The 9739-nt window shown below is 45.3% G+C and overlaps 1 long non-coding RNA gene across 1 annotated transcript; it reads left to right on the top strand.

Annotated features, from left to right (window-relative positions):
• The first annotated feature begins 7725 nt into the window (after nt 1–7725).
• On the top strand, nt 7726–9413 carry LOC126992855 (uncharacterized). Its single transcript, XR_007747137.1, has 3 exons — nt 7726–8675; nt 8872–9129; nt 9266–9413. It is a non-coding gene; the product is annotated as an uncharacterized LOC126992855 (long non-coding RNA).
• Nucleotides 9414–9739: the final 326 nt, after the last annotated feature.

Here is a 9739-nt window from a genome sequence, read left to right as displayed (position 1 = left end):
AAGATAATTTTTGGAGCTCAATTTTCCTGTGCGTGGTATTAATGATGCCTCGCCGGTAAACTGACGCCTCTGATTAATGGTTTGCTGCCCAACTTTTATGCTCAGGTAACAGGAAGCGGCGGCAGCATTTTCGTGTCGTACTCAACACGGAGGCATCGCACGGCACTCATTGCTGCACCGCAGTCATAATACAAATTTCACATTATCGTTTTACAAGCTTTCCAGGAACCTGTTTTGCATTTGCATCGTGTTCTGTGGTCAATTAGCGTCGTGACGGGTCGGTTCCGCGCCGCGGCAGCACGCAAGGCTGTGGCAGAGAGCGCCGATAAGTTTTACTCTCGTGCCCGGCGACCGCAGACCCACACACTGCCACGGCCCGCTGTGCTGTGGCCAAAGTGTGGCAGTTGTTGTAAGGCGTGTGTCGTTCCAGGGAGTTTTTGGGTCACATTCTTAAACATTTCGTCGCCCAAACACACACATTTTACAAGGGTTTCGCAGGAGTCGTGGGCTTTTCTAGGGGTAGTTATATGAGTCTGGTGCTAGTTTGACAAAGCCTGTGTACCATGAACGTGAAAAAACGCTCATGAGGACGCGTCTTACCTCTTTTTTGGCCTAAGAAGTAAATTATGTAAGAGGTGGAAGCGTCTAAGAATGCTCACATATGTTCAGGAATATAATCGTTCATGTTTGACTCATTTATCATCATGAGTGTTAGCAATATAACTTTGATGATCGATGCCTTAGATTGACACGTAAATAAACAGTTCCTGTGCAGTCTTTGTGAAGTTAGTGATGATCTTTATACATATTGCAAGAAGACACTTTGACTCACGTATAGCGTCAGAGCACTTTGTTCCTCGCCTAACCCGCCCGCGTATTTCCCTTCTCTGCACGGGTATGTGGCGCCCGCTCTTGAACAGGGCTTGTTAGGTTAGGTTAGGTTAAGTCAAGTTAAGTTAGGTTAAGTTAAGTTAGGTGTAGGTAGGATGTCTTAGGGTAATTTTGAGTGGGAATTACAATGAGAGTATTTTCCAGAACATCCCGTGGTTAGTTTCGAAGGTACAGCCGAGCGTCTTCACTCAGGAACCACACACCCTTAGAGAGATTGGGAAGGTGCCGCCCGCCCAGTCCGCCTCGCGTGACGGCGCCGCGGCTCGGGTGATAGTTATTCAGGACTCGTGCGAACCAAAAGCAAAGTTCGGTCGCTGCAAATAATAAGTTGTGATTCTCGAACTGACCGCTTTTAGTCCCCCTCTCTACCCCGCCCCGACCCCCTCTCGCCCCAACTCCCTCTCTGCCCCTCTCCAATCCCCCTTTCGCCCCAACCTCCCTAGCCCCAACCCCCTCTCTGCCCCGCCCCAACCCCCATTTCTGTAACCTGATTCAATGAGCGAAGAGTTTGATAAAATGGACCTCAGTCTCTATCATGCGGAGTTTCTCTTGTGGCAACTCAGTACTATTTATTTTTTTATATGAGCAGTTTTTAGCAGGTTTCTTTTTTTATATTTTTTCCCTTGAGCTGCTTCCCTTACTGTACGAAGAATTAGTTAACCCGGTGCCAAACTACCCACGTCAACTGAAGTGCCCTGTGTCTCGAGGTCAAGGGTACTCCCCCACCACAGGCTCAAAGGACCAACGGAACGGAGATGAGCACCGCCGCCACGCGCAGCTATAGCGTGTGCACCGCCTTTTACATGAGTGTATTCGTAAAACTTCACCTCAACAAACATTATATTTTCTGCACATGTTTTAGCCAACGTCTCTCCTTGCTGTCCTCCGCCTCTGTACAGCGTCGTGACTCCGGCTTGTGTCTGCCCTGCCTTGACTTTTTCAAGGAGTGTATTCGTAAATGAGTGTATTTTTTATTTTTATTTATTTACACCGTTACACAATAAGGGAGTACTACATAATGAATTAAGTTCACATATCACTATAGGCCAAAGACAGCTTCATTACAACTGCCTATCTTAAGGCCTGCCCTTAAAAACATTATTCTCTCTGCACGAGTTTTAGCCAGCGTCTCTTTTGCTTGGAGTCCTTCGCCTTTCTACTTAGCGAGAAGGTCCGGCGAGTTAACGCGTCGCTGGCTGTGTCGTGCATGTGAGGTGGAGGCGGAGGCGGAGGAGCGGGGGGAAGGGAGGGAGAGAGGGAGGGAACAAGGGGGCCAGGAAGTGACACAGGCGGCCGGGAAGCGACTTAATTACAGGTCCTCCTCGGAGCGAAGGTCTGGCCCAGGGCGCCGCCACGCTAACGATGCTGTCACACTGCCGCGGGCAAAAATACCCCCGTCTCATTCTGCTAATTAGGCAAGAATGGAGCGGGTGGTGAAGGCCGTGAAATATGAGGCTGATTATTATTAACGACGCCCATTGCTTGGTGTTGTTGCTGTCCCCTGAGTAAAAGGAAGGTAGAGAGGTTAAGGAAGGAGGCTCAGTACATGTTGATTATCACTGTTCATCTTTCTCAGAGGTATAATAAGTAAGTAAAGTGAAGTTTGGGGCGTACGTTATAGCTGCGCGTTGCCTCGGTGTTCATCTCCTTACCCTTAATCGTCCTCAGAGGTGTGGTATCCACGTGTTTGGAGTAAGCTGGTTGGTCCTCTAAGCCCCGAGGTGTAAGGAACCATTCTTTAAGGGGCTATTACACTGGCCAAATTTTCCGTGGATCTTCAGTCAAACCACGATATCCGCTGGCGTGGTTTTCATTTGTTTCTTGTTATTGCTGCTGCAGATGATGGTGAGTGATACCGTCGTCCTTCAGCCTCGTGAGATCGCGGACACGTCAGAAAAACACCGGAAATACGAGATCAACGCCAGCAGAAATCGTGGTTTGACTGAAGATCCACGGAAAATTTGCCCAGTGTAATAGCCCTTTTATTCATCCTGGCTCGAGTGTGAAGGCCAGGCGTGTGTTATAGTGGTGAGGGCTGACTCGTCCTCTATTCATCAGTGGGTTATGAAAGCTTTGTTGTGTGCGATTAATTTATAAGGATCTGGGCCCATATTCTCAAACGTTTCGACACCTTAGTACATCTAGTTAAAAGGCTCTATAGTAAAATTTATAGGGATTTTTATGGGTGGTTTCAGGACTCTGGAGGTAGTTTTGCGAGGTTTCTGTGCCATAAACGGGAAAACACTTATGAGGAACTGTCTTAGCTTCTTCTTGGCCTTCAAAAGTATTAGTATTAAGAGCCTGAAGCGTTTGAGAATACGAGTCCTGATTAGTCAGTGGCTCTTTGGAACGATGAAGGGAAGGGAAGGAGGGAGTGAGGAAGCAGAAATGGAGGAAAGAACAAAGAGCTAAACAGGAGGGAGAAGGAAGAATGAGGAGATTAACAAGGGAAATTTTGAGTGCGTGAAAGAGCCTAGCGTAGCGTCGGGTTTTAGGTGTAATCCCGCGGGTACAGACGAGGTGTACCAAGTTGGACCGCTTGATGCACCGCCTGCTTACAACTCGCACCACAGTAAACACCGGCCCGAGGAGCTTCAGTAAATGCATGTGTCTTTGTGAATAGCCTGTGTGTATGGGGGGGGGGCTGTATGTGTGTGTGTGTGTGTGTGTGTGTGTGTGTGTGTGTGTGTGTGTGTGTGTGTGGATTAAGTTTTGTGTAGTTTTTGTATATTATGGAAGTTATTTTTTGTTATTCCCAATTTGATGTTAAACTTGTAACGTATTATGAGAAATGGTTTTACACACACACACACACACACACACACACACCAGCAAAACATACAGGCGGTAGGCAGCGCTGACAGCTCTTTCGTCGACCCTTCCGTGGCCCATCTCACTAAACTGCGCCCGTAGAAACGCTGCCCTTAATTAAACTCGCCTACACGGCATTTTTTAGCTCCTTTTTTTGTGTGTGTGTGTGTGTGTGTGTCTGTCTGTCTGTCTGTCTGTCTGTCTCTGTGTGTGTCTGTCTGTCTGTCTGTCTCTCTCTCTCTCTCTCTCTCTCTCTCTCTCTCTCTCTCTCTCTCTCTCTCTCTCTCTCTCTCTCTCTCTCTCTCTCTCTCTCTCTCTCTCTCTCTCTCTCTCTCTCTCTCTCTCTCTCTCTCTCTCTCTCTCTCTCGCTCTCTCCCTCTCTCTCTCTCTCTCTCTCTCTCTCTCTCTCTCTCTCTCTCTCTCTCTCTCTCTCTCTCTCTCTCTCTCTCTCTCTCTCTCTCTCTCTCTCTCTCTCAGCACCCCCCACCCCTCCCACACATATTTGATACAGTTTTCGTATGAGTCGTGGGCATTTCCAGGGGTAGTTTAATGACCCTGGTTGTAGTTTGACCTTTCTTCTGTACCTAGAACATAAGAAAACACTCATTAAACCCCGATTACTCTCCCTTTTGGCCTTTGGAAATAGTTGGTGTGAGAGGTGGAAGCGTCTGAAAATACCGACCCTGGCATATCCACTGCGTCTCTCCCTCCGCAAGCCGCCCAAGGGTCTGTCCGCCGCCCGCCGCCCACCACCTTTGTTCCTAATCAAATCCTTCCACCGCCACTCAGGGAAGATTTCCTGTAAGTGGCAGCTTTTAAAAAGTTGCAGTTTTCTTCAAAGCGGAGCAGAAACTAATCCTATTATAAGATTAAGGTATTATAGGTCTTTTTTTGTCTGGTAATGAAGCTCATCGTGTTTTTTTCTCTCTTTTCAGGTAAATGATGATTCAACTTATAAGATCCTGGAGCAGTTTGGCGTTAGTGAAGGTAAATATTACTTAGAGTTTGCGAGATTGCTTTTGAAAGGGTGTGCATGAAAATTAAACTACGAACACTGGGCGTTTCGACACCTTAGTACATCTAGTTAAAAGGGCTCTTGTAGAGGTTGTAGGAATTTTTATGGGTGGTTTCAATTCCTTGGTTGTAGATTTCCAAGGTTTGTGCCATGAATGGGGAAAACACTTATGAGAACCTGTTTTGTCTTCTCTGGGGCCTTGAAAAATAGTAGTGACAAAAGCCCGAAGCGTTTGAGGGTACGAGTCCTGGTCTATAGCGACGCGTAGGTTTACTACACACACCAACACATAAATGCTGCCTACACAGTACAACATTCACACACACGCATATACACACAAACATGTTTCCTAGGTGTCTCGTTTGTGCCCATGACCTGTGTATGTTTTTGTGAATAAAGTAACCCTGACGGATATTGACTTTCTGGTCGTATTTTAAAACATTTCGTCGCCCAAGTTCACATATTTGACAAGGCTTTCGTAGGTGTTGTGGGCATTTCCAGAGGTAGTTTCATGACCCTGGTAGTAGTTTGACCCTTCCTCTGTAGCATGAGCCTAAAGAAACACTCATTAGAACCCGATTGATCCCCTCTTTGACCTTTAGAAATAACTGATGTGAGAAGCGAAAGTGTCTTGTAATACCAGCCTCTCTATCCGTGAACCAATTAGCGCTTAGAACACTCACTGCCGCCAACAGGTCCGTATTCTGAAGCGTATCCGTCTCCCTTTTCGACTACTTCCCAAGGCCACAGAGAAGACTGACCGGGTTTTCATGGGTGTTTTTTTCCGTTTTAAGATCCATAAGCCGCGTAAAACTATCCCCAGCATCACGAAACAGTCCATGAATACAGACATCGGCGGGAGTTCTTTTTCGAATTGTTATCCGCCACTGCAACAACCTTCCTTCACCAGTAGACAGTGTGAAAAAGATGATTAACTAAATGAAAATCGCACCGATCTTTATCCCAGCAACTTCTACTACGTGAGGCTTTTCAAACAGGGGAACTGAGGCGCTGATATGTGTGGAAATACTGGGTGCAGTGTTTTGTATAGCGCTGGCTCAGGACAAACACGAGGAGGAGGAGGAGGTGGGAAATGAGAAGGAGGAGGGGAGGGCTGGGTGCGGAATGAGGAGGACAAGTAGGAGAAGAAAAGGTTAAACCCGAAACATTAAACGGAGGAGGAGGGAAGGCACTCGTTTTGACCATATTCCCGCCACGCTCGGCTCAAGTGTCCCCGTCTGTTCCCGCCACCGAGGAGACTGCAGGAGCTGTATTCTCAGACGCTTCCACCCCGCACACCAACTACTTTCAAAGGTCAAAAAGGAGATTAAGTGGGTTCTCATGAGTGTTTTTTAGGTTCATGGTACAGAAAAAGGGTCAAACTACCACCAGGGCCATTAAACTATCCCTGGAAATACCCAAAACTCCTATGAAAGCTTTGTCAAGTATGTGTGCTGGGCCGCCGAAAGGTTTGAGAATATGGCCCAGGACGTATTTTGTTGACAGTTCACGATTTTGCTTGTGAAAGGATGTACATGTGTGAACTGTACGAACGCTGGTCTCTATAATTACCACAGAATGCCGTGTTGACTACAGTGTTGGCTGACTAATTGCCTGATGCTGTGTTGTCATAAGTTCATTAATTCATGTACCTGTTTTTCACTTTGATGGAACACTGAGCAACAGCTGAGTGAGTAGTGTGTTCCATCGTTCTCTGTCGTGGTGGATGTAGTGTTATGACGGATATATAGCGACGTCTTGGAGATGGTACGACAGCCTTAAATTAAACGGGAAGACCAAAGGAGATTAAGAAAAGGAGGAAAAGGGATCAAGGTAAAAAATGATAGAAAGAGAGCAAAAAAAAAAGATAAGCAGGAGAAAATTGAGGAAAAGGAATAGAGTAAGAAAATGATGTGAAGAAAAATATTAAGATAAGGAGAAGAAAGGGGAAGAGAAGGATAAGAGTGTAAAAAAGCAAATAGAAATAAAGAGAAAGAAAAGAAAGAAAATTAGGAAAAGTTGGAAGGTCCATCCTCCAGAAGCCTTGACATCATAAGAGAGAGAGAGAGAGAGAGAGAGCACCGTGAATGGGGTATACCCGGAAGAGTACAAATATCAGTAGTTATACAAAGTCTCTTACTCTGCCGCATTCAAGACACAGATAATCAAAAGGATAAAGATTGGGGAGCAGCGACGTAGCGATCTTTTTTTTTCTGTATCCTCTTATTTTGGCCCTTGAGCTTTCTGTCTTCTGTGTTGAAAAAAAAAAAAACTGTCAAGTCCTTACCTCATCGATTTCCATTTTTTTTTAGCAAACTCTTTATCATTGTTAGCTACCATTTATTTTTTTATTTTTTTTAGTAGACGCTTTTCTTCGTTTTATTTTTTGGCTGCAGAGGGGGAGGGGGGAACCATTATAATCCAAATTCTTCCTATTACTCTGTCCTGCCTCCCCCCTCCCTCCCTCCCTCTTCTTGCCTCCCTGCCCCCGTCCTTCCCTTCCAGCTCAAGGTCGGACCGGAACTAAGGACTACACAATGAAAAAAAAAATTGTGGCAGGAAAACGTGTAGGTGGAACTGACCATGACTGATGACGGACTAGATAAGTAAACAAATAAATAAGATGAACAAATAAGATAAACAAATAAACAAATAAAGGATATAGAGATAGAACTTATTTTTATTTATGCGGATTTTTTATTTATTTATCTACTTTTGCCCTTGAGCTGCTTCCTTAACTGCAAAAAGAAAAAAACGATGGATAGATAAACATAATGATAGATAGCCATGCAGATAAATAGATAGAGAGTCAGACAAATACATGTTCGATCGTTAGATGATTTGATAGCTAGTTAGTTAATAGGTAGTCCAATAGTACCCTTGTATAGTACCCTTAGTTAGATAGGTAGTTAGATAGGTAGTTTAATAGTTAGACAGTTTGAATTAGTTAGTTCGTTAATTTTACTGTATTCTGTATTTGTTTATTTATTTATTTATTTGGATTTTTTTTTTTTTTTGGTGTTTTTCTTTTTCTTTTTTGTTTCTTTTTCCTTTTCTTTTCTTTATCTTTTTCTTTGTTTTCTTGCTGTTGTTTTTCTTTCTTGATGTTCTTTTATTTCATATCATCCTCTTGTTGATGTTCGTTGGTCTGGGTGAGCCGCTTTCCTCCCAGAAGAGACCCACCCATAATTTTGGTGATGTTAGTTAGGGGCCGAAAGGTGGATGATGTTTCTTATATTTTTCTTCTCTTGATGTGTTTTCTTCTTGTTTTCTTTTCCGATGTTTTTTCTGTTCTTTTCTTCTTATTTCTTTTCTTCGTGTTTTTTAATGTTCTTTTATTTCATATCATCCTCTTGTTGATGTTCTTCGTTGGTCTGGGTGAGCCGCTTTCCTCCCAGAAGAGACCCACCCATAATTTTGGTGATGTTAGTTTGGGGCCGAATGGTGGATGATGTTTCTTTGTATGTTACTTTTCTTGACGTTGTTCTGTTATTGTTGTTAATTTTCTCTTGCGATGTTTTTTTCTCTTTTTCCCATTTTTTTGGTGTTCCTTTCTATATCATCCCTTTTTGATGTTCTTTGGTCTGGATGAGCCTCTTTCTCCCCAGAAAAGACTCACCCATAATTTTGAAGATGTTAGGGCCTGAAGGTGGATGATTTGTGTTTTTTATTTTATTTTCTTGATGTTTTGTTACTATATTTTCCTTTTTCTGGTGTTCCTTTTTATTTTCCTTTTCTTTGGTGTTCCCATCACGTGGATTGTCTACGACATCTAACGAGCACCACAAGCCCGGGTTTATTGTTCGGAGTTTGCTCTCCTAGGCAGACTGCCTACCACGGCTGACGAGCTCCACCTGCCCGGGTTTATTGTTCGGAGTTTGCTCTCCTAGGTGTATTACCTATGACGGCTCACGAGCCCAACCTGCCCGGGTTTATTGTTCGGAGTTTGCTCTCCTAGGTGTATTACCTATGACGGCTCACGAGCCCAACCTGCCCGGGTGTATTGTTCAGGTTGCTCTCCTAGGTGAATTGCCTACCACGACTAACGAACCTCACCTGCCCGGGTTTGTAATCGGAGTTTGCTCTCCTAGGTGAATTGCTTTCGCTAACGACCTCCACCTGCCCGGGTTTGCAATCGGAGTTTGCTCTCCTAGATGAATTGCTTTCGCTAACGACCTCCACCTGCCCGGGTTTGTAATCGGAGTTTGCTCTCCTAGGTGAACTGCTCACGCTAACGACCTCCACCTGCCCGGTTTTGTAATCGGAGTTTGCTCTCCTAGATGAACTGCTTTCGCTAACGACCTCCACCTGCCCGGGTTTATTGTTCGGAGTTTGCTCTCCTAGGTGAATTGCCTACCACGGCTAACGAGCCCCACCTGCCCGGGTTTATTGTTCGGAGTTTGCTCTCCTAGGTGAATTGCCTACCATGGCTAACGAACCTCACCTGCCCGGGTTTATTGTTCGGAGTTTGCTCTCCTAGGTGTATTACCTATGACGGCTCACGAGCCCAACCTGCCCGGGTTTATTGTTCGGAGTTTGCTCTCCTAGGTGAATTGCCTACCACGGCTAACGAGCCCCACCTGCCCGGCGTTGTAGCCGAAAGATCTCCGGCACCTCCGTCGGGGTCCCGATGGACGCCGAGGCGCCCTACCGGGAGCCCTTCAGTCCTGCCATGCTCGCCTGGGAGACCTTGGGCTCGCTGGCGCTCCACCGCCCCGCCGATTCGAATAGGGCGGATGCAAGAACTCGCTTCTTAAAACTACCAGACTGGATTATAAAATTAATCATAAATGCCGTGAAGGCGCCGGTCACCGCGTTTATCGGTTCTTGGATGAAGGACCGATGGGCCTCGGGGACGCGCACAAGCATCATAAGGAATCCTCGCCGCGCCTTCCGGCGCAGCATCCTTTTCCCTTTTCTTTCTTACTTCCAATTTTTCTTTTCAATTATATTTTCTTTCTCTGATTGACTGATTGATTGATTTTACATAGTAAGAATTGGTTCACCAATTAACGTCTTTCA

This window comes from Eriocheir sinensis, unplaced genomic scaffold (assembly GCF_024679095.1).
Source record: "Eriocheir sinensis breed Jianghai 21 unplaced genomic scaffold, ASM2467909v1 Scaffold51, whole genome shotgun sequence".
Taxonomy (NCBI): Eukaryota; Metazoa; Arthropoda; class Malacostraca; order Decapoda; family Varunidae; genus Eriocheir; species Eriocheir sinensis.
This window is presented reverse-complemented; position numbering and strand designations above follow the sequence as displayed.